Raw genomic sequence first — 21,279 nt, 5'->3', positions numbered from 1 at the left:
AAGTAATTTGGCTTTTCCGAGTTTATACTTGTAATCCAGTTTGTTGCATAGGCTTCTTGTACATATATTAACATCAATAAATGTCCAAAAGTTTTCAAATAAAAAGTTTTCACATCCAACGGCAGTCCCACGACTGCCATGTTTTTTCTAGAATTGCAGCTACTTGACTGTTGCAACTGGAATTTACATTTCTGTTGGTCGTTCACTTTTGTTTTTAAAGAAATGCAAAGTTAGTTTGTTGGCATAATTTGTATAACATGTTGAGTTTCCTTCCATGGCTTGGTTCAGACTTGTGCACACAGTTCAAGGAAGTAGGGCCTTCTACTCTTATAAGTTCAGTTGGTTCTAATATTGTTCATTTCTTATCTAGTGCTCCGAGCTATGTGGTCACAAGGAAAAACAGAGGTGTTGTGTCATATAGATGTTAAAATAGTCAGCTTTGAAGGATCCTGGTCAGCCTGATAGGATGGAGACCGTCAAAGGTGTAGCTTCCTGTGTCTGCAACCAGACCTGAAATATGGGTAAGTTTGTCTGCCATTTCACATGGAGCAATAAAATATAATGTTTAGCCACTACCAGCTATGGGATGAACTTGGGAGTTTTTAATCCTTACATTAAAAGGTTATTAATTGCTCTGTAAAAATTACACAGGTCAACAGTGGTTTTGGTGGCGGAGCTTTTAAAGCTGATTTCAAGTGTAATTGGGGTGCTGAATCCAAATATGATGTTAGTTTTTTCCTATCAGCTCTAGTTTTCAAGATACAGATATGTTTTCAACGGTGTTCGGCGAGATGTTGTGGAACATAATGATACAATGGTAAATAAAGAGCAAACTTAGTGCATGTCCACAGTAATTTTTTTTGGTACGACGCGTTTCAGCGACCTTACTTCGCTATCATCAGGTACAAAATGCCATATTTTCGTCAAGAAGTCATATATATATACAATCATGCAAATGGGAGGGGTATATTTATGAGTCGGCGGAAGTGGGAGAGGGTTTGGGGGGGGGTAAAGGATGGGGGAAGGGGGTGGGGAGGTGGTTGGGATACGTAAGGATTTGGAGTTCGGTTGAAGGTTTTGAGAGGGGGGAGGGCTAACAACGGGGAATGACTCAGGAACTCAATGTCATTCAAAAGATTTTCCTTGCGTTTTCTCCTCCTGGTAATTTCCCATTGCTCGAGTGCGTCGAGCCGACGTCCTTTTCCTTCGAAGGCCAGTATTTTAGGCTGGAAACTGCATGAATGGTTCTCGTTGATAAGGTGAGTGGCTAGCTGGGATTTGGTGTCTTTCTTATCAAAACATCTTTTGTGCTCTGCTGTCCTTACTTTGAAATTCCGACCAGTTTGTCCTACATATGTTGAATCACATGAGTCGCAGCTGATTGCATAAATGCCGGATCTTAAAAGAGGGTCCAATTTATCTAATGATTTGTCAAATAATTTTTTAAGCGTCACTAGGGAATAAAAACAGAATTTAAAACGGTCTCTCGGGAAGCACTTGGAAACTTTGTATGACTCTTTACCTACGTATGGTAGCTTCACCCACTTCTTTGTGTTTGAGGTCTGCTTAAGGTCTGTGATTTCTTTAATGGCTTTTTTCTTTCGTGAATTCTGCAATATCCTTTCAATTAGATACCCCTCGTAGCCGTTAACAGTAGCAATGTGATGAATGTGGTTTAGTTCTTTGGCAAAGGACTCCCGTGAAAGTGGAATATTCATGATTCTATTAATCATAGAGTGGAATGCTGCCATTTTGTGACTGAAGGCATGGCACGAATCAGATGGAATGACCATATCTGTAGATGTCGGCTTTCTAAAGATGTCAAATGTATGTTTATCCCCGAATATAGATATTTGCAAATCTAAAAAACTTAAACTTCCATCTGTATCTTTCTCCATCGTGAAATTAATGTTTTTATGGCATGAGTTTAAAAGGTTTAAGAAATTATTGGCTTGCCGTAAGCTTCCGGTCCAACAACATAAAACCATCATCCCAACGACCATCAACCTTTCTTCGCACAAGTTCTCACCACAGGAACAAGGAGTACTAGACAAAGGTCTGAAGTTTTCCCCCACCCCAAAAACTTTTGATTCTTTTAAACAGCTCTCGATAGATTGTGAAGTGGCCCTTTGTAGAGAGCCATTGGGCACCAAACAATTATGTGCTTATAATCTCATTGACTCCTCCAACAACAAATCTCGATGTAAATCAGATAAACGAAATAACAATAATGTAATTAAGTCTATTTGCCGGACAATTAACAGTGAAAACCTAGTAGTGATCAAATCAGATAAAGGCAATAGTACTGTGATCCTCAATAGGAAAGATTACGTGGACAAGTGCCTCTCCTTCATCCGTGAGAATTCATACTCAGTTCTTCGCAGTGACCCCACCAAAGTGCTACAAAAGGAAGTGAAAGAAGCAATCAACGCGTGCCCTGGTGTACTCACACAGTGTTACAAACATCACTTGTTACAAATGAATCCCCTTCCTCCTAGGCTATATGGACTCCCAAAAATCCATAAATCAAATATTCCCATACGACCAGTGGTTTCCGGTGTTGGATCTCCAGCACATAAACTTTCGCATAGAATTAATCACCTATTCCGTCAGCTCACTAAGTTTACCCCGAAATTCAGTATAAAAAACTCTACAGTACTTGCCGAAAAACTTAAACCCATCAAGTTACCCCGGAACGCCAAACTAATTTCCTTTGACGTTAAGAACCTTTTCACTTCCATACCCGTGAAAGAAGCCTTAGAAATGGCCAAAAATATCCTCAACAATTCACAAGCAAACCCAGTTGCCATACAAGAATTGACCATTCTTTTGGAGGTATGTGTTAAACAAAATTACTTTCTTTTTAATAGTATATTTTATCAACAAGACGAAGGCTTATCAATGGGGTCCCCCCTTTCCCCATTACTAGCCGAAATTTTTATGGACAATTTTGAAAGAAAGATTTTTAACTCCAATGACTCACTTGTAAAGAACGTATTTTATTGGTTTCGATATGTCGATGATATTTTATGTTGTTGGACCGGAAGCTTACGGCAAGCCAATAATTTCTTAAACCTTTTAAACTCATGCCATAAAAACATTAATTTCACGATGGAGAAAGATACAGATGGAAGTTTAAGTTTTTTAGATTTGCAAATATCTATATTCGGGGATAAACATACATTTGACATCTTTAGAAAGCCGACATCTACAGATATGGTCATTCCATCTGATTCGTGCCATGCCTTCAGTCACAAAATGGCAGCATTCCACTCTATGATTAATAGACTCATGAATATTCCACTTTCACGGGAGTCCTTTGCCAAAGAACTAAACCACATTCATCACATTGCTACTGTTAACGGCTACGAGGGGTATCTAATTGAAAGGATATTGCAGAATTCACGAAAGAAAAAAGCCATTAAAGAAATCACAGACACACGTTCGCTGCCGGGCCCGAATTCTGCTGTCATTCCGCGTGTGCCAGGCGAATATTTTCGAACCTATTACCAAACGGCAATAACGATATTGAGCCTATCTCCGGTTTTACTAATATTTCTCGGTATATTTACACTCATTACGTGATGCGCTATCGCTTGTAACTTTATTCACGTGCGACGCCATAGGGCGTCTCCCCACTTTTTACAATGCCTAAAATTTGATGAGACGCCATTTGGCGGCTCAGGCAATTGGATCTGCGTTCTAACTTTTTAGTGTACACTCAAAAACTATGATTGAAAATAATGTTAAAAGAAATTTAAATTGTTGATTATGCTTTTAATAATATTTGCTATCGTATCCGGAGATGATTAGTGCAATGATTTAAATTTGGGAGGCTTAGGTATGGCTGATCTGGACTGATCATAAATTTTGTAGAAAGGCGTTTGCCTTTACTGAGGGCAACTTTGCGTCTCATCGTCTGCTAAAATTCTTTGAAACATCCGCGACAGCCAACACGGGCTTTTCTAAAATGAAGAAACAGCGCCAAAAATTGTGCGAAAAATACTAATTCTCGATTTTATGTAATGATAATTTTATCCTCTAAATTACCAGACTTCGAAGACTTCCTTCAGTGTTATTTGCATTTACCAGGTAGTGCGTCGATTTTTTTAGACCCTATTAACGGAATCCTGAAGAATATGCAGTCATTCTTCTATAATTTAACGTCTTAACTGCTGGAGAGATATCATGTGGGCACCTAGATTCCGTGTTTCATTCCACAGTATAAAAGCATTAACAGTGCAAGTCCCAAAAAGAGCATCATCGGCCACCTTGTGGTACCACCTCACTGTTTTTCGATGAGTGCAGTGATACAACGAAAGGGCAATGTCAATTCCTCCCTTCATTTCATTGTACTCAATCACCATCTTTGGCTTAGTAACCACTTCCCCTCTTAGATTTCTTTCCCCGTTGGGATTATCTCCTATCTGATGGTGGTGGAGATCATGAATACGTCTCGCTGATATTTCCATTTCTTTACCGTTGCTCCACAAGTTTTTCATAGCACTGAAATGCCTTTCTTTAATTTAGCAGTCGTTATTTCTCTTAACAGCCCTTTCCTATTTTTCCTAATGATTCCCACAAAATGAGACTTATCTCCCAAGATTTCTTTCCATAAGCGTGGGATGAATCACCTCACTAGAAGCATCTAAACATTACAGCAGGAGCAGGGGTGCCGACTTACAAAAAATATTGGGGGGCCCAAACCGGGGACCTTGTCTCTGTAAATTTTATAAGTAAGTAGTGAATTTTAAGTTTTATAAGCATTTTAGAAGAGTCATATGATCGACATTAGCACCCTGATCACTCGAATCTCGATATCTGGACACTCCGGGGAAAATTGACAAGCATGACACATTTTTTCCTCACATCTGTAACGAATTTTTGGGTGGGCTCGGGCCCCCTCAGGCCCCGTGGAGTCGGCGACACTGAGCAGGAGTTATTAGAAGGTGAATAGAAAAATGGAATAAGGAATCATACCTGTATTAGAAGAAGAAAGATTACCTGACTCTGAGGATTCATACGACTTCTCAGACACCCTGAATTAGCGGTGTCTCCTTCAGAAAATCCTTCAAGGTCTTTGGTGGAAGCCGCATTGTCAGAATGAAATATATGCTCGACTTCTTCTTCGTTAAAACGTTTCTTTCCCCTATTAATGCGTGACGGAGTACACATGATATATTCACTAAACTGGTTATCACTTCCGTATCGAAGGCACGGACACAGAGAATAATTTTGGTATACTGATGCGCCCCTCACTCGGTTAGGTATGAGCGACAACTGAAGGAAAAAAACAAAAAAAAGCCCTGCAAATGTAATTTGAAACATTGTGTGGAGATATAATACCTCAAACTTCCACTTGAAACATAGAATGATATAGCCATTGAAATATGCCACTCCCGAAAAAAAACACGAGAAACCGAAGGCGAAAAAAAAATGCAATTCGAGCTGAAATGTGTTACCAATACCCTCCCTTCACAGAAGATAACATTGCCTCGTCAGTGCATTAGGAAATGTAGATTAAATTTCAAGTTCTATACATCGCTTGATGATTCAACGAAAACGCTACTTTGACGCCCATTGGCGTCTCACTAGTTGCGTCCAGCAGCAATGCGAGACGCCATATGGCGTCTCACTAACTCGGATTTGAAGTTATGTGAGACGCCCTATGGCGGCGCGTGGCAGGGAACGTGTTAAGCAGACCTCAAACACAAAGAAGTGGGTGAAGCTACCATACGTAGGTAAAGAGTCATACAAAGTTTCCAAGTGCTTCCCGAGAGACCGTTTTAAATTCTGTTTTTATTCCCTAGTGACGCTTAAAAAATTATTTGACAAATCATTAGATAAATTGGACCCTCTTTTAAGATCCGGCATTTATGCAATCAGCTGCGACTCATGTGATTCAACATATGTAGGACAAACTGGTCGGAATTTCAAAGTAAGGACAGCAGAGCACAAAAGATGTTTTGATAAGAAAGACACCAAATCCCAGCTAGCCACTCACCTTATCAACGAGAACCATTCATGCAGTTTCCAGCCTAAAATACTGGCCTTCGAAGGAAAAGGACGTCGGCTCGACGCACTCGAGCAATGGGAAATTACCAGGAGGAGAAAACGCAAGGAAAATCTTTTGAATGACATTGAGTTCCTGAGTCATTCCCCGTTGTTAGCCCTCCCCCCTCTCAAAACCTTCAACCGAACTCCAAATCCTTACGTATCCCAACCACCTCCCCACCCCCTTCCCCCATCCTTTACCCCCCCCAAACCCTCTCCCACTTCCGCCGACTCATAAATATACCCCTCCCATTTGCATGATTGTATATATATATGACTTCTTGACGAAAATATGGCATTTTGTACCTGATGATAGCGAAGTAAGGTCGCTGAAACGCGTCGTACCAAAAAAAATTACTGTGGACATGCACTAAGTTTGCTCTTTATTTACCATTGTACAGATATGTTGTTACTTATGCAAAAAGATGTTCAATATGACGATTTGGGATAATTACATAAATGATAAAACCCACTAAATATAAAGACTTGATTTATATATAGGAATGTTAAATCACCTACAATTACAATAGTTTTAAAATACAATTGAATATAAATAGTAACATTTTTAATGAAATTACACAATTTAAAAGAAAAGACGTAAAAATGTCACTCAACACTTCAGATGCTTCTTTTACGTGATTTTCTTGCGTGCACTTTGTTGAAACACTCGTTTTAAGCACCAGGAGTAATCTGTCATCATATGGTTACCCCATCTTCCTTGGTAGCGATCTTCCATTGTTTTGATTTCCTAGTGAAATCTTTCACCATGTTTTTCTCTTGGTCGCCTAAATTTTCAGGAAAACAGTCAAAGCGCCTGTATAGGTAGTGAACTTTTATGCTCATATTACATCCTAGTGATTTATAGTTAGTGAGCATATTGTTTACCAGCTCGAGATAATTCTACCGTTTCAGTTTGTGATTCAGTTTGTGTTTTTTTTACCAGAAAACCTGAAAAATTTTTATTACCTCAACAAATGAAAGCCAACTGTTTTTTTCAATCTCATTCTTTGACTTGACAAAAGCAGGATCCTTTGTTAGTTGTTTGACTTGTGACCCGTCAAAAATTCCAGCTTTAAGTTTTTCTATACCTATCTGTGGCATTTTTATTCTAATGTAGCCGAAGCATGGTCCATCCTTGTCAAGAGCCTTTATAAATTGCTTCATTAGGCCTAGTTTAACATGAAGGGGCGGTAAGGTGATTTTCTTCTGTTCTCCCGAGACTCAGCAATAATGTTTTTACCCAGCAATTAAATTTTCTCTCTTTGACCACTCCTCCTTAATCCAGTGGTTTGTCTGTCCCTGCTAACACAGAGGCAAAATAAATAAGGATTTTTGTGTTGCTAAATTGCTGCCCAAGAAGAAAGTTCACCATTTTTAAATCTACACAAATTACCTAGCGATATCCCTGGTATTTTATCTTCTATAAGAAAAAAGCTATTGTATCATATTCTTCTTCCATTTCAGTTGAATGAGCGATTGGTATTAAGCCAAACTTGTTGACATTGTGAAGAACACATTTTAAGGTGCGCTTGGAGCTATCAATGAACAAATGCAAATCACTAGCTTCATGATGCGGTAGTTCAATTCCTTTCAGAAGACCTCTAACGTCTAAAGTAAGATTGTCTTCTTGAGTAAAGAAGAGTAGCAAATCCTTTTCCCTTGTGCGATAAAAATTAATTTTTGCACCTTGTTCCATCAAATTCTTTTCATGAATCCTTGAAGCTGGTAGTTCAGATGCTTCCTTCGATAAGTTCAATTCTCTAACAAGGTTGCTTAGTTCATCCTGATTAAATAGTTGAGGATTTGTTGATACTGCCTCGCAGTTACTACCACTATTGTTAATAGCATCAAGAATGTGTTCACATAGCTCATATTCATCCTCACATGAATCTGGTAATGCCTGAAATATTAGGATCGGGATTTCTTCTGAATAGGGTACTGGGCGTTTAGCTGAAGGTAAATATGGATATTTCCAATTATGGCGATTGCTTTGACTAATTCCCGAAACATTTACCATGCAAAAATAAGTTGTCAATGTGGTTTGTAGGTTCTCTCCAAACCATTGTCACACCAAACTTTAAACTTTTCCTTTTTCCTGTATTCCACTACCGCTGATGTTCTGTACATGTTTTACACAAAACGTACGGTGCTCACTTTTTAGCTTGGTCACCAAGCTGAACAGCGAAATATCCCAGGCATGCGCGTTTCACGAAGTCTGTAATGTTTTTCCTATTTTCTTTTAAAGTATATTCCCCACAAATGTAACAAAACACATCACAGTGATTTACACAGCTTCTTCGATTTGAGCTCATTTTTAGAGGTGGCTTAAAAACCTTTGAGAATTTGACCATTTGCTTTCGGGAATCCCCTTACCTACTTACTCCCGCCTCTCCATTTTCAAGGACACGCTATCTTTTTACCACATCCCCCTTATTTACTCTGCTCCACTTTTCTGTGATTCTTCCCACGTGTCGTTATTCCACAGTTATGACTTGGGTCCTTTTCCACCGCGGATTTCCATATCCCTTAGTTGGATCTTTTCCCACTGTCTCCACTTGTACCTACGCCAGTCTCCCCTTCTTCTAACACGCCAAATCCTCCCCAACCCCTTTCTCAAAGGTAAAAAGGTGATTTTCAAAGTAAATACTGCATAGTGGTTGTGAATTAGTTTTTTTTATAAATTGATTTGAATTTGAAAAAATTTCTGAAAAATATCAAATATTTAAAAGACTCTAATCATAAAATTTACGGTATCTAAAAAAGTAAAGCTGTTACATAAAAACAGATAACATATTTGGATTCAACACCACGCATATTGTAAATACCAGCTCAAAAACTCCCGGCTGCAAAAAAAAAAATTTTTTTTGTTGGCCTGTGTTATCAGACCACCATGTGATGTCTTCCTTCATAATAAGGTGTTGAAAAAGTGGTATTTTTCCAGAATAAAACCAGCAGATCTGTGGTTTTCAGTGATTATATCATAAAACCATGCCCAAAAATTTCTTACTCTACACCTTCATGTTATGGTCTACGGTACTTAAAATTTTTTTAATATTTCATCCTAAAAGTGTTGTTGATTTATGCATATGAAAGTTTCACTTTTTAAAGAAATGTGTATGAAGTCAGTGGGACTGGAAAATTGGCACTTCTTTAAATCGAGTTTTGTAATTTAAAACCTTTTTCGCAAAGAATTGCGGCAGACTTTCAGGACAAGAATGGGTCTTTTAATAAACATTCCAAAAGCGGGTAGTGGTACCACAAATGGTGGAAATACGAGCGAGATGTTTCTTCTCAAATCCAAAGCTGTTGCCGGAAATTAGTGGTGCGTAAAAAAATCAATTACTTGTGTGTTTGTTTCATTCTCTTTTACCCTTTCACTGCTATGAACGTATCCAGTCTGTTGGCACGGCAGACTGCTGTGACCGTACTTTTTCTTCCTTCCTACCACGCACATTCACCCAAGCAATCCGAAAGGTTGCTAATCCGGAACCCTTTCCTCAACGAGCTCACCCTTGCTGGGCCTTATCTTCAACCCGCCAAGCCGGGGGCCTCCTTCCCCAAAATTGACCGCTCTGACAGCAATTTGAAAATCAATCAATCCATCCCATCATCAAGATGATTGTTTTCATTGCACTCCTGCTTTAACCCTTTCGAGACAGCAGAGTTTTCGTCTTAGAATGACTGCTATTTTGAGCCCCAAGAGACTCTTCTTTCTCGTGGTACGGAGCATGTTTGGAGGGCATTCCTTCAGAAGGGTCTCGCTGAATCTTTTTCGACCCCTCCCCGCTGGGACTCCGCATTATACCAGACTCCGAGAGTACTTGTGCTCCCTCCTTTCCGGGTTTACGACCATACCTGCGGCATTGGTTTGCAGTCAACTGATGTATTGTTCATATGTATAATTCATGTATGCATGTATGGCTCATGGATAATTGTTGCTTGCACATACATTGCAGACTTTGAATTGAATTCCTCATTTTTATCTGAGCATTGTCAACTTTTAAACGAAGTTCTAAGGCCATTATTAACGCATTTAACGCAGCAACAATTTCCATGTCGATGTAAATACATAACTCAAGATATAAGTTAATATTTGTCATAGAATTTCGTTTAAAAATTGTAAACGCTACTCAAAAGACAAATAATTAAATTCTTTGTGTATATTTCTTGAGAAATGCACAAATATTTATTTCGAAAATATTTGTTTCGACTGTATAAGCAATTGAATGACCGCTGTCCCTTACCGCTGAGAGGGGTTCTAAAAAAAGAAAGGGTCGGGGTACCTGCACCATGTTTCCGAGGGGTAATCCTAAACCCCAAAACGTTGGGTCCCGAGACAAAGACGTCGTAAACCCAGGACCGCCCTAAAAGGGGAGAGCTAGAAAACGTATATACTCGGCTTTCGATCTCCTGGCTAGGAAAATCTCACACGTATATATACGCCCATCATCTCCCGGGTCAGGACACGTCCACACGTATATACACGTGTACAGTAGTGAAAAGGTTAAAAGTAATCTTGTTCGTCTTTGAACCATGTTTCTGCGATAAAGATAAGGATTTTGTTAACTTTGCTAAAGTGGCCATTTTCTGGGTTATGCCTCGAAGTAGTTCCTAAGTCATTGATTGTACTTGTATGAATATAATAAGCAGCTAACCTGCAGCACTTTTAATATTAAAATTAGGGAATTTTTTATGTCTCCACCATTTTGTTTTAGAAAAGCCCCTGATTGTTCTAAATGACTCGCAATGACCGCTATACTATAGTTTTTTTCTTAAAATTGTTTGAATAATAGCTCAAATTTTTTTGAAATAAAAGGATGCATAAAAATAATGCCAAAACGGGTTTCAAGTGATTCAAATCAGCTACCAAATTTCATTTTTGAAATTACGACATTATAATTTTTTTTCAGCTTCCTTCGATTTGGGACCACTGTGCGTCATTGACATCTCAATGACCTTCTCTAACCAGTGGCATTTCCTCCTTTACTCCAATACCAAATGCCGGCTATGGTAGGGCCCCTCTTCACTTCGTTTATTTAACTGTAGCCACTCACTTCCCGTGTTGGAACCCCAACCCAATAGGATTTCCCCTCTCATTATTTGCTTACGCCCCTGACATTCACATTATCTCCTTACCACTGCACAATTTTTTCCATTTCTTTAAATAAAAGATGAAAATTGTTCACTACAATTGGCAACTACAATGGAAGTATTGGATGGATACACAAGTAACCATCACTCACAATGACATCTATATTGTAGATTTTCTTAAAATTGTTGAAATAGTAGCTGGTGGAAAAATTCTAAAATGATGGGATAGCATCAAAATATCCCCATTTCCAACAGTGTGTGGCAGTATAACTCGTTAGCATGTGTGACGTTTTTTCAATCATGTGGTGAGGTAGTGGGAATCCAACTGCATGCTGCATATTCATGATTGTTCACACCTCGCCAAACAGCCTAGATGTGGCTCGTAGGGTGATTTCATTATTTTATCTAACAGCGTACGGTGGTATAATTTGTCAGCACGAGTGACGTTTTTGCAAAAATGTCAATTCCAATACTGTTTTCCCATGTTTTGTGCCGATGTTTCCCACCGATTGTAACTGTACCACTGCAGCAGCTAACCCATTCCTTCCCATTGCTGTGAGAACGCAACGCAAACTTTGCAATTTCTCTTCTCCGTATGTGTCCCTTTTTTTGCTTCTCCATGAGATACGTAAAATGCTTTTTGGATTACCTTTCATCTTTTTTATTTTTTATTTTTAGGAGTGGGGGAAGTGGTGGAGGATAATGGGGGGGCTAGGTTGCATGCAAACGTCACTCGCGTCTCGGCAACACAAACAATGCAGTGGAAAGCATTTAGTGAACTTTCGCAAACCCTGCTGCTCTCCAAGGCATAATGACATTGTATGGTTAATATATGTTTAAATGTCTTATAAATGTAAAAATGAACCTGGGCTGCCATAAAACTGGTAGTGACGTTCACCATCATAACACTACACTAAAAAATAATCTCATTCAGCCTCAATGTAGGCTGTCAACAACAGGCAAGTCTTTTGACCATGTATAACTGTGCCTTTTCAACCACCTACCTCGAGAGGCCAGAGACTGTTCATTACCCAAGTTTAAGCGTTGTCTCCACCTGTGGATATTTAGCCAAGCTTTCTACTCTATGAATGAATTTCTTGAATGCAGTACTCAGAATGGTATTATTTAGCTCTAGTATTTTATTAACGTCGAATAAATCATTATTATTATTATAATTTCAGTAGCTGACCAAGGAAGGGCCCGTTATGTTCGGTCATCAGCTTTTGGGAACTCACACGTGGTGCGCTTGGGAGCGCATTTGGGGTGGCGGTTGGAGGGAGGTAAGTACATACTTGTACTATGATGACATACCTTCTCCATTAACATCTCCTCACATTCATCCCCTGTGATTTCTTACGACAGTTAGCCCTGCCCGCATCGGCATCGGAAGGCGGGGTTTAGGTGGTGGGAGCTACGTCACACATCCGTCCGGCGTACAGTGGGAAGGTTTGAAGGTTTAGGAGTGGGGGAAGCGGCGGAGAAGGGGTGCTACGTAGCATGCGAAAGTCATTTGCATCTCAGCAAGGAAGTTGGAAGCATTTCGTTAGCTCCTGTAGAAACTCTGTCGCTGTCCATTATCAGTAGCCGACGATGGAAGAGCCAGTGATGTTCGGACATCAGCTCTTGGGCGACTCTCATATGGTGCGCTTGGGTGCGCATTTGGGGTGACGTTTGGAGGTAGGTAAGTACATACTCCTGCTATGATGAAGTACCTTCTCCAATAACTTCTTTTCATGTTCATCCCCTGTGATTTCTTACAATAGTTCGCCCTGCCCGCATCGGCTTGTCTGTATCGGGGCAGAAAGTCATCCAATTGAGGAGACTTGTGGATGATCGTGGATACTTTTCGAGGCCTGTGATCATCCTTATCGGTTGGAATGACCTCCGGAATGTAAGTGTTCCTATTTCAACTTTTCAGTGAAAGAGAGCATCAGCGGACTCCAACTCCTCTCTCGCGGAGAATAACGTATTATTTTTCCCCCTTCATCCAGGATTGCGTGTATCGCACATTGAGGGCCGACATACATCGAGTGATAATGAAGCTGCGGGTGTTGGCCCCTGGAGTAACCTTCCTCACTATACGTCCAGCGCCAGCTATGTGGAGTAATGTAATATGCCGGAGGCACGTACTGGCGCTGGGATGGTGGCTACACCGGTACCACAGATGTAAGATATTACACAGTATTCGCACTCACGCATGCTGCCTGACGTTAACCGTTTCTCTCATTACTGACTTCCTTTACAGGGGGAATCCGGGTCGTAGATATTACGACACCTTTTCTTCTCGAGCACGGTGGGGTGGACGTCAGATTTTTTGAGAGGTTAGTATTTCATTCTCATATGCTTTTCCAATGCCCAATGAAGGTTGTTTTCATTTCCTTTCCTTCTTCCGTACAGGTATATGGGTAAAGGTAATCGTCGCCGTCCCGACGGTGTCCACCTTAATCAGAGGGGGATGGAGGTGGTGATGGAATGCTTGGAGAGGAGTGTATGGTAGGGAGTGCTTGCACGTGTGAATGTGATGCGTGAATGGCTGTGTGTGTCTTTGTGTTTGTCGGTTACAAGTAGGCCTATGTGCCAGTTGAAAAATATTGTCTTTACCTTCGCTGTTCTCTTTCTTATTATACCTCCAGCGCCAGCTATGTGGAGTAATGTAATATACAGGAGGCATGTACTGGCACTGGGACGGTGGCTACACCGGTACTACAGATGTAAGATATTACAGAGTATTCGCACTCACGCATGCTGCCAGACGTTAACTGTTTCTCTCATTACTGACTTCCCTTCCAGGGGGGGACTTTTCCCACACCTTTCCTTCTCCAGCACGGTGGGGTGGATGGCAGCTTTATCGAGAGGTGAGTGTTCTATCCCATATATGCCGAAGGTTTGAAAAATTTTTACCTCATTTTTACATAATTATATGAGACGTAACTTGCTGAAAGTGATTCATAATTAAATTAAGAAAGAAGAACTTGTGCTTTCACATAAATATTTATTCACGTACCATGGTTTCATCGTTAGACGTATGTTCCAATGACAACATTGTAAACGAATTTTTGTATGACTACCACTCCCCTCTCTAAGCCTCCCACTCCTAAATTCCTGGGCTAATGACATGACAAACTCTTCGGCCTCTCTCTCCACCTGCCATGCCCTCCGTAAGGGAGCCTCCTCCCCCTAACTTCTTTCATACCATATGACCAAGTTCTTTCCCCCTCCCTCTTCTCTGTTGACCAATCCGTTCAACTTAATTACCTTCCTCCCTACCCCTCCTAGCCTGCTATAAAGGGATGTGATGGACCTCTGTGGAGTTCACCCGATGATGACCTCTAACGTTGAAACCATGGTCGTGAATAAATATTAATGTATAAAAACAATATCCGAAAGAAAAAAAAACAATGTATCTCTTGCCAATTATTAATTACGAGGTGTTCCAAAAATGGAACATTAGGCAAATCCAATACTATAAGGAACTCAAGGGTAACTGGCAAAACATTAGTTTCAGACAGTTATTAACTAAGTCGCTACCTTGGTTTGACAAGGTTTTAACTATCATTTTTGCAAAATTTGGTGTTTTCACTCAAGATAACTAAGTTTATGTTTCTCTATGTGTTGCACTGGTTTTTTTCCTCTATGTAAAATAATAACAGATATAGAACAGTGACAAAGTTCCAACTGCAAGGAGGAAAAAATAATATTTTGTGTGACAAGGTTCTAACTGCATTTTACTTATTTTATTACTCATGTAAACATGTATAAAAATAAAATAAATAACATATTTTCTTAAAGCAATAATTACTAGTGTATCTAGTGGATCACTAGTGTATGTGCCAAAAATCAAAAATAAATACCTAGTAATACCAGAAATAGAGCTGTTTAAAATTTTGTCAAGGTTTTTCTCAAAACCAGCTGATGGTCAGTTAGAACCTTGTCAAACCAAGGTAGGGTACTATTAAGAGAGATATCCAGGTGAACACTTGACATGCAGTTATAAATTGCATATTTTTACATTAAAAAGTGTTATTTTTGTGACATGGGACACAGCGAATTTGCTTTCCTTGCTTTCCAATCCTATGATTCAAGCCGTCATGATTTGAGTCAAGTTTACGATTCATAGATGGACTCCCTTTCCCACCAGGGTCAGCAGTATTACCATATGTCTCTCTCTATATAGTGACAGACCACATGGCGACGGCATTCAAGAAGATCCATTGGCTTCACATCTTTTATTTTATGCAATTGCCAATCATTTTGTAAAGCCAGCAGTAAAATAATGGGAGGCTAACCGAAGGAAGAGTATCATTTCTTTCCAGGGATTGATGCTTGTTACTTGTCAATATTTTCATCAGCTCAATTCACTCCGCCCATATACTGATTATAGACCTTGATTTTATTTTGCTGATTTACCCAGGCCAGGATTTTGGCTGATTTCCAAAGTTCCAAAGATATTAACTTTGGCTGATTTCCAAAGTTTCCAAAGATATTAACCCCTTAACTGGGGAGAGCGACTATAGTCGCAAATGGACTCTGCTCCACATGTGGGGAGCGTGACAATAGTCGCGTGTGCCGTCGCGTCGCAATGTTATGCGGAGAAGGCGTTAATATTCATTCTTTATGCATCATTGCATGTTTTTTTCCTTTGTCAGAGGTTCTATACCAATATATTTAAGTATATTGCCATTTTTGTGCAATAGCTTTACTATAAATTTTTTTTCGAAAACGGCATCTCCGAAAATCGGTGGATTTGCTCCCCACCACGTGAAAGATAAGGAAATTTTTGCCCCCAACCAAGTGGTTAAAGCCAGGAGAGATGAAGTCATTGTAATTCTCGAAGCTTGAAGACGAAATTAAAGCTTAGCAGTATGGTTATAACCAGTAATTACGAATAATCTAAATGTAATGGGAATTGTTTATCAAAACTCCTACGAAGGATTTTAGTTCTACCGTATCATTTTTAGACTTCGAGCTCGTTCTGCTTCTTCATTTATATGCCGTAATATCATGTCAAGAAATTAAGGGTGAAAATTTTTTCAAATGACTTGCGCATATCCTTTTCCTTACCAGCAGTTAATAAACATTGCTTTTTCCGCAATATATTTTGAATGGTTTACCAAGTCGCGCGAGGAGGATCACTCAGGTTTTTCCTTGCTATTTTTGCAACGTATTCGATATCTTCCTAGCTGCCTTTTTTCCTACAAAAGTCACTTCCTTCACCTGCCTTACTTCATTATTTGAACTTATTTCACTAACATGGACTGCAGTTTCACTGAATTCTTCATTACTGATTTATTCTGTGTCACTTGTGATTTTCAATTCTCATTACATGTCACTCTCAGTCAAGTAAATAAGCAGATAGGAAAACTTTTCAAAGATATAAACCCTTTCACTCAAAAGCCACCGAATAGTAGCTCTAGATGTCAACATGAGGGCCAAAATTTTATAGGAGCTTTGCCGACAGCATGCCATGCATCGTAAATGCTCACCGTATGATAGGTAATTTTGGGATTGTATCCTGATTGTATAAATTGCATTATATTGTATACAGATTGCATCTTGAATGGTGAGAGTTCAAATCACGCAACAGCTGAAGGTGAGGGTGAAGGTATTGAGTAAATTAGCCGGTGTGTCATAAATTTAAAAACACTAATATCATGGTAAGAAAGTGGGCTAGTTCTTGTTGCACTCATATATTCGCATCAATGGCATTCCAGTTTGACATGAAGGTAAAATACTTCGAATTCTTGCGAGTCTGATTAGATAGGTAACCAAAGTGTTTCCGGGGTATTCAAAAATTCATTTTATTTTAATAAATGCTTCAAGAATGGCTGGATAGAGCTCTTTGCACCCTTTCCTGTTTGTGAATGAATAAAATAAATACAGTGAAAAGGTTTTTGTGAAAGTATTATAGATAGAATGACTTCAATATTCAACATTACAGAAGGGTATTCAGAAGCTTATTTTCGATATAATGTATCAGTTTATAATTCAGTCAAGCAGAGCCTATATGAGTAAGCAAAGTGAATAGAAACAGAGTACATATTTATTTTAAACATGCAGTTCAAAATTTTTAAAGAAAATTAATCAATATGTAAGATAAATACATTGAAAACTATTTTTACGAATTCTGATTTCTTAGAATAGAATAATAATTGAAACTATGTAAAGTAGAAATTTGTGAAATTAAATCAAAGTAATTACATCCTATAGTTTAAATACATAAATGCAATATGAAGCCTATTGTTGAATTAAAATAAACGTTAATACTTAATTTAAACTAATTAAGTTATAAATTATAATGCCAAACAAAACTATTTGTCCCATTACACGATTCCATTCGGTCGAAAAATATGTCACAGGTTGGACCAAGGGAGGGTTACTTTGTGTCCACCGCGTATTTACGCTCTCACAACGTTGTATGAACAAAATTTTCCATATACATCAAGATGTATTTATCTTTTTAAACCTATATTTGACAATATAACGAAGTTATAAATCTTTATTGGGTGAATGAGTGCTTAAAATATTGAAAAAATAAAAAGGTGGACATTTTTTAGCCCTCCCTTGGTCCTCTAAGGGTTAACCCCTTGGTTGGGGGCAGAAATTTCCTTATCTTTCACCTGGTGGGGAGCAGATCCACCGATTTTCGGAGATGCCCTTTTCGAAAAAAAATTAATAGTAAACCCATTGCACATAAATGGCAATATACTTAAAATATATTGTTATAGAACCTCTAACAAAGCAAAAAACATGCAATGATGCATAAAGAATGAATATTCATGCCTTCTCCGCGTAACATTGCGACGTGACGGCATGTGTGACTATGGTCGCGCTCCTCACATGGGGGGTGGAGTCCGCTTGCAACTATAGTTGCTCTCCCCAGTTCAGGAGTTAATCAATAATATTACAAACTGATCAACAATCGTTGCTCTCAACAATCAATTCAAATTTCCTCCTGGAATACAATGATGCAAATGGCGCAAAGCAGTTTTTGGTGTTTTTCACAGTGTTCCACCAATTTTAAAAATTTGAAAAAAAAAGGAATATACTTTGGCGTAGGGGTAACAACATATATTTATTTCAGTGTGTCTACTGTTTCCTAAATTTTTTAATTAATTTTGAATATTTCTAACTTTGTAAAAGTTTAGTTTTCAGTCTGATAATTTTGAAAAAAAATCGCTGTGGTAGACAGGTAGCCTGTAACTTTGGGGAAACATAATTTTTGATGCACTTCAAGTGTATACTTTTTTTCAAAACATTGGGGGGCACTTTTCGCCATCTTAACCGGCTAGACCCTTTGCTATGCGACCAATCTCTAGTTTTTTCATTATAATTCTCGAAAGTTATCCCAAAACCAGGAGTAAATTGTGATAGGTGGGAGAGAGAAGGATGTGCTCGGCTGACACCAAAAATGATCGCATTGGCTCGACCAGTCACTGCGTCACTTTGTGGCGTGAGGGTATTGAGGATTGAGAGTTTCAAGTAAAGTTCTAATATTAATATCAAAGGAAGTCCATTTAGTCCCAAATCAGTCGATGTGGAATTGATAAATACACTAAATCCATTAGCATGAACATTTGGACTAAGTTTGAAATTTCTTCTTGCTCATAAAAATGTAGGGAATTAATTTTATATTTTCCAAAATCAATGGGAGCAACAAATACATGCTAATAAATGAAATGCGACCACTTCATTCACTTGACTGTGGATTCGGACAGAAGGGGATCTTTGTCCTCTTGAGTTGGGTCCCAGCCTTAGGATGGGTGCGAACCTCTGCCTTTTGTCGGTGCGAGAAGGGTTCTTAAAAGGAAGTGTCACAGTCAATGCATCACTTTGTGGCATGAGGGTATTGAGGATTTGGAGTTTCAAGTGAAGTTCTAGTATTAACATCAAAGGAAGTCCGTTTTGTCCGAAATCTGTCGATGTGGAATAGAAAAATATTATAAATTACAAAAAAAGATTGCTGCCGTGGTAAGTCTTCTCCTTAACCACTAGTCTATCTCACTCGTTGAATTCGTAGTGGATTCATTACGAGCTTTGTCAGGCAAGGGAAAGAAGCAGTCTTCTAGTGTCACTAAATCAAACTGATTTTAAACATTTAGTGGCATTATTTGCTGTGATATTGCGGGGGATATTTTATATGTATGTTATGCTTGCTATCGCTGATCGAAAAGCTTCAGCGTTAATTTTAAGACAAAATAATTCGACTCGGAATGTCTTTCCCCTGGAAATCTCGGAAATCTTTGTCCCCTGAGTTGGGTCCCAGCCTTAGGATGGGTGCGAACCTCTGCCTTCTGTCGGTGCGAGAAAGCTTCTGAAAAGGGAGTGCATAAAATTTTCAAGACATTCTTCAAGTGGTAGATTTTCCCTACATTAGGTTCCAGCACGAAATGGTTGAAGTAGCCTATACTTCCTTAAACATATGCTTTCCAGCTCCGCATACGAGACTAGGGGTGTTGCATATCGTCAGGGTGATAAGAATGAGCTGGATATTAGGTTTGTGGAAAAGTGGTTTTATTTAAAGTGGCTCATTACCTGCATGTACTGATATCAGAATTTCACGTGCATTATTTTTAAATTGGAAATGATATCTTCTGTTGCTTTAGCTGTGAAGATTATATTTCTGCAAAATATCAGGCTGAATTCAGAAACAAACAGTTATGAAGAATAATTTCTTGCAATTGGAGGATAGTGAATAATTGTTTGTATGCACTATGTGAGCGGAAGGGTCATATTAGTGTGATCATGCCCATACGAGCACAGTAAGTTGCCTTCAATTAAGATATTATTAAGATAATAGGTATGTCCCGTAACATATTTTAAAGTTTTTTACATTTCTTTGCATTTTCAAATCGGTGATTGTATAAAAAGCAGTTGGTATTGGATCTATGTCACCTACCTTGACAATTTCAGGCATGACTGGTGCAGAATTGGCCGAAAAAAACATTTACATCAGAACATTTTATCACCAAAGCAGAATATGAAGAGGTTATGTGTTGCGGGTGTCCTAAGCTAAGCACAAATGGCCCTGGCATCACTGCAGGATGTCAACTTATAGGAACAAAATTTTTTCTGTTCATTTGGTTCCTCGGGCTACATTTTTCCATATGTCAAACTTTAAATTACGAAAAAAATGGTTTGATGACTGGCCCCTACTGCACAAATAGTGCCATCTCTAGGCAGTGGCTAGAAGTGGTCAGTGGTTGTGTAGTCAAATCTGTGTCAGCTGTGAAATTACATCTGGGATCATAACTTGTTCGAACTGTGGTATACCTACATTAGAAAAATATTAAATATCCTAATATGCTTAATGTGTATCATCATTTTTTTGCCATCCTCTTTTGGCCATGCCACATTTAAGGAAATCATTTTTAGTTTATGCAGCTCGTTTGTCTAATTATTGTCTTGCATAATTTACTTTGTTGTTTCAGCTAGATTTCCTGGGATTCGTGAAAGGCAGAGCAGAGGCGAACTAGGGTAACAGGAAATCTCTTCCCTCTGTCTATCCAAACTGTTTGAATACACTGCAGAGAGGTGTGCCTGTAAAATTTCCTGAGGCTAAACTCGAGGCTGTGAAGTGACATATGGATGTTAACACAGAAGTGCAGCGGCAGAAGGTCTTCATCTCAATCCATGGGCAGCAGAGGCTAGCTGTAATGATAATGAAGCATTCCTGCCCTGCCTGCATACAACTGAGCATCAAGAGAGAAATCCCATGGTGTACATCTCTCGACTTCACTGCTGTCCTACCTCATTGTTTGGTAGAAAAGGAGAGGAATGAACCAAAAGGCTGTGGAAGAAAATAAAGTGATTTTAATTTGAACTCTTTTAAACATACCACTCACAAGATGAAACAACCATTGGCTTATTTTGCTGATAAAGTGTTTATTGATTGTAATAAATAAAGAAATCTCGCCTTCATATCTGCTTCACAAAATAAACCTTATTAATACTGCGCTACAATACTTTTATCTGTGTGAGCAACTTTCTTTTACAGGACGACTTCTACCAAGGGAGTGGTGATACGACTGAAGACAAGTAAAGGTGAAGATATAAGTAACTATTTAATGCGTCATGCCATGTTTCCTTGTAACATGGTAATTCCTTCATGGTTATATCTTACATTGGAAGAGAATT

The 21,279-nt window shown here is 38.9% G+C and overlaps 1 long non-coding RNA gene across 1 annotated transcript; it reads left to right on the top strand.

Annotated features, from left to right (window-relative positions):
- Window positions 1-100: 100 nt before the first annotated feature.
- Window positions 101-20,916, top strand: LOC124170262. The gene is made up of 9 exons (XR_006867398.1): window positions 101-521; window positions 12,327-12,425; window positions 12,508-12,826; window positions 12,909-13,036; window positions 13,137-13,311; window positions 13,391-13,466; window positions 13,543-13,856; window positions 13,936-14,000; window positions 20,574-20,916. It is a non-coding gene; the product is annotated as an uncharacterized LOC124170262 (long non-coding RNA).
- Window positions 20,917-21,279: the final 363 nt, after the last annotated feature.

The sequence above is a fragment of the Ischnura elegans genome, chromosome 13, assembly GCF_921293095.1.
Source record: "Ischnura elegans chromosome 13, ioIscEleg1.1, whole genome shotgun sequence".
Taxonomy (NCBI): Eukaryota; Metazoa; Arthropoda; class Insecta; order Odonata; family Coenagrionidae; genus Ischnura; species Ischnura elegans.
Note: the sequence above shows the minus strand (reverse complement) of the source record. Positions and strands in the feature narration are given on the sequence as shown.